Source organism: Sorex fumeus, unplaced genomic scaffold, assembly GCF_029834395.1.
Source record: "Sorex fumeus unplaced genomic scaffold, SorFum_2.1 ptg000238l, whole genome shotgun sequence".
Classification (NCBI taxonomy): Eukaryota; Metazoa; Chordata; class Mammalia; order Eulipotyphla; family Soricidae; genus Sorex; species Sorex fumeus.
The window spans coordinates 492,091-496,328 of record NW_026606295.1 but is presented as its reverse complement, the minus strand read 5'-3'; the positions used below and the strand labels follow the sequence as shown (position 1 = coordinate 496,328).

General features: G+C 38.4%; 1 non-coding gene across 1 annotated transcript; it reads left to right on the top strand.

Annotated features, from left to right (window-relative positions):
- Positions 1–2,667: 2,667 nt before the first annotated feature.
- On the top strand, positions 2,668–2,729 carry LOC130018137 (U7 small nuclear RNA). Its single transcript, XR_008791479.1, has one exon. It is a non-coding gene; the product is annotated as a U7 small nuclear RNA (small nuclear RNA).
- The last annotated feature ends 1,509 nt before the right edge of the window (positions 2,730–4,238 follow it).

Here is a 4,238-nt window from a genome sequence, read left to right as displayed (position 1 = left end):
TCCTCAATTCCTGAGCATCATTCTGGGTTACCCCAAGGCCCATTCTGGGCTTTTGATTGACTTAGTTTCATGCTCAACTGTTGTAACAGAATACATGAACAGTTGGAGCTACTCCAGCAATTGGAAGTTTTGTGCAATTAAAAAATATCAGTCTGGGGTGGGGGGTGGGGGGTGGGAGGCATACTGGGATCCACGGTGGTGGGAACCGGTCACTGGTGGAGAGATGGGTATTCAAAATAAATAAATAAATAAATTTAAAAAATAAAAATACTTAACATAAAAAATAAAAAATATAAAATAAAAAAAATTAGTCAAACTGGGAGTAGCTGCCCCAGGATCCATGGTTAGAACCCCAGAGGGTTCCCCGAGCCCTGTTCCCCTGAGCAGTCAGGCAAAAGTCTAGAACATTACAGAATATGTCCCCCCAAAAATAAATAAACACAAAACATGATATCTGAATATTAACGCGCAGTAATTTCTGAGCGTTATTTTTTGGTGGTCTTGGTTGGGGGTCAGGGTTGGAGTACTGTACTGGTGGGTGTTTACATGGAAATCCTTGTGAATTTTATTCCCTTAGTGAAAATGTAAACATTTTGCCTCCATAGGCTATGTGTTCAGCCCCTCCCTCTCAATCTATCTGGTACGTGGTGAGCCCCCAATGTCCTGCTAGCAACCAAGCAGATGTCCTGCTAGAAATCCAAGACCAGAAACGGAAACAAAAATTGAACTTTCTCTACCAAAAAAAAAAAAAAAGAAAGTCTGGATAGCAAAGAGGATATGTGGAGAGAGATTGACACTGGTGGTTGGATGCATGCTGCAAAATTGTATGTCTAAGACTCAACTAAGAATAACTTTGTAGGGGCTGGAGCGATAGCACAGTGGGTAGGGCATTTGCCTTGCACTCTCCAACTGAGGTTCAATTCCTAGTATCCCATATGGTCCCCTGAACACGGCCAGGAGTGATTCCTGAGTGCAGAGCTAGGAGTAACCTGAGAGCATCGCCAGGCATGACCCAAAAAGAAAAAAACAACCTTGTAATTCATGGTGTTTTAATAAAATTTTTAAAAAAGAAGAGATTGTGCGAACATTTAATAGGTTAACAATACATATAAAAAGCTATAATAATTTCTAAGAGATTAAAGAAGCAAAAATCAATGATAAACAATATTTGAGTCAACATTAGTGTATTGATGGGGGATGGAATTGACTGAAAATTAAAAAATCCTAAATTTTATATTTATTTGGGACAAATACCAAACTACTGATCCGAATTATAATTCGTAAGGTATTTAAGCTCTAGGAAACTTTTAGGTAATGACTAAAAGTTTAAAAATGTCTTATAGTCTCTAAATCAATGGAGAAAAAATGTATATGAGGGAGGAAAATCTCTGTCTAAAAGAATAGGAGTGGGGAAGATGCCAGAATTTATTTTAAAATTAGAGAGGACCTGAGAGATAGTACAGTGGGTAAGGTGCTTGCCTTGCACACAGCCAACCAGAGTTCAATCCCAGGCATCCCGTGTGGTCCCCCAAGTATCACCAGGAGTACTTCCTAAGTGAAAAGCCAGGAGTAACCCCTGAACATTGCTAGGTGTGGCCCCAAAACCAAACAAAGAAATTAGAGTAAGAAAAAACAAATAGCAAAATTGGGTGGCAAAATAAATTCAAATATATGAGGAATCATGATAGATATGTCTTGAATTTAATGTGAAATTGTCAGAGCAGATAAAAACATACAAATTTAAGCTGCATGTGTTTTTTAAGTACAAAAACACATAAAACAATAAGGGGGAAATGTTAGCAATAAATCTAAAGATATATAGTAATATCCACAAGAACGGTCACTGTCACTGTCACTGTCCTCCCGTTGTTCATCGATTTGCTCAAGAGGGCCCAGTAACACTGTGAGACTTGTCACTGTGTTTGGCATATTGAATACGTCACGGGTAGCTTACCAGGCTTTACCATGTGGGAGAGATACTCTCGGTAGTTTGCCGGGCTCTCTGAGAGGGGCGGAGGAATCCAACTCGGGTCCATGTTGGCTGTGTGCAAGGCAAACGCCCTACACACTGTGGTATCGCTCCAGCCCACAAGAACGTCAATGAAAGTTTATTAATACAACACAAAACAGAATTTAAGATAATAAATAGCTCTGTAGCACTGTCCTCCGCTGTTCAACAAATAGTTCGAGCAGTCACCAGTAACAGCTCCATTGTGAGACTTGTTGTTACTGTTTTTTGCATATTGAATACCTCACTGGTGGCTTGCCAGGCTTTGCCCTGTGAAGATAATAAATACAAAATGAAATTAGTATGATTGCTATATATTATTTAAAATTCAGACTTACCAGAAAGATTTAACAATTCCAACTTAAATGCACCTAATAAAGTAGTTTCAAAATATTTCAAGTATTTAAAATTCTTTTATTAAATCACCGTGAGAAAAACAAAGTTGTCCATGATTGAGTTTCAGTATTACAATGCTCAAACACCTGTCCTTTGACCCGTGTACACTTCTCAACACCAATGTCCTCAATTTTCCTCTTTCCAACCCCACCCCAAGTCTGCCTCTGCCACAGACAGACACTTTTTTTATGTGAAGAACTTAACACCATCGTCTTTGTGGGCAATTCTATCATCACTAATAGGTAAATCAAGAAATTAGTTAAAAGTGTTACAGCTCTTTTAGAATTTGTCTAGCAGTTTTTCTGGTTGCTACTGGAAAGCCCACACTCACCCCCCAAACGAAACGAGTTGTGATACAAAATATTTTAAAAAGCAATAAACTTGTTCGTTTATTTATTTTATTTTTAGAAGCGCCAGGAATCAAATCTGAGTCCTTACACATGCTTTATCACTGAGACATATCCTTGATTCGTAAAATAAGTTCAGTTGTACATACAATACACTGTCCGCCAACAGTGTAGAATGCACATTCTCTCAAGCTCACAGAGAATACTTACAATGACTGGCCAGAACTAATATTAGTACCAACAAATTAAAATAAAAGCTGGTATCATATAGCCTGATTAAACATAGAACATAATTGTTATAGAGATAACACAAATTCCTGAAAGTAAAAAATAAATTTCTATTTACTCATGAGTAAAAGAAACTAAAATGGAAATTTGAGAGTACTTAGTTTCTATTTATTCACTTTTACCAGGAATTGTGGTTTGGGCCACACCCAGCTATGCTCAGATCTTATTCCTGGCTTTATGCTCAGAAATCACTTCTAGTGTGCTAGGATTTGGGAAGAAGGTTATTGGGCCTATCTGATGCCGGGGGAAAACTAGAAACACATGCAAGGCCTAACTTCCTAAAACACCTCTCTGACTCTGAAAGTTAGTTTTTAAAATACTGAATTTCAACATTGGTAAGATAAAGTTTATAAGCTGCTTGAGGGAAATCTATAATTTTGAGTACATACATTTGTTTTTCTAATGTCTGAAAATTCAGCAAGTAATTTATGTAATTAAAGAAAGTAATCAGGAAAAGAAGTAAAATAAACTAAAGTAAAATTTTTCAAAAGGTGATAATAAATGCAAAAGCATAAATTAATGATATAGAAAACAAATAAATAATTGGGATAAACCAAATAAAAAAATTGTTTAACATGAGTAATACATTTCCGACTACTAAAAAATCACTTAATCACTTAACTTCCCGTTAGTCGTCGATTTGCTCGAGCGGGCGCCAGTAACGTCTCCATTTGTCCCTGTTGCGTGCTAGTGTAGCCCAATGGCATCTGTTCGCTCTGGGAACATGAAGGGCCTCAAACCGATCGTTCATGATCTTCAGGAAGAAGTCTGACCATCTGGTAGGTGGGCGGCCACGCGGTCTCTTGACATCCCGTGGAATCCAATCAGTAACAGCTCTAGTCCAACGGTCGTCTTTAAATCTCATTACGTGACCAGCCCATCTGATTTTCGACACCTTGGCAAATGAGACAGCGTCCCTGATCCTTGATCGTCGACGGATGTCAGAACTCCGGATTCGTTCTCTCATTTGAGTGGAACGTGATATTCCAAGCATAGCTCTTTCTATTCTTTCTATTATTCTTTGGGAGACCTGAATGGCGTTCTCATCTTGTTTGCGTAGGGCCCAGGTCTCTGAGGCATATGTTAATGCAGGAAGAACAGTGGAATCAAAGAGATGTGCCCGGAGCCGGAGGTTCTTCGTCCTCTTAGCTATTTCTTCCAACTACTAAAAAAAAATTTGAAAAAAGAAAGCTCCACCG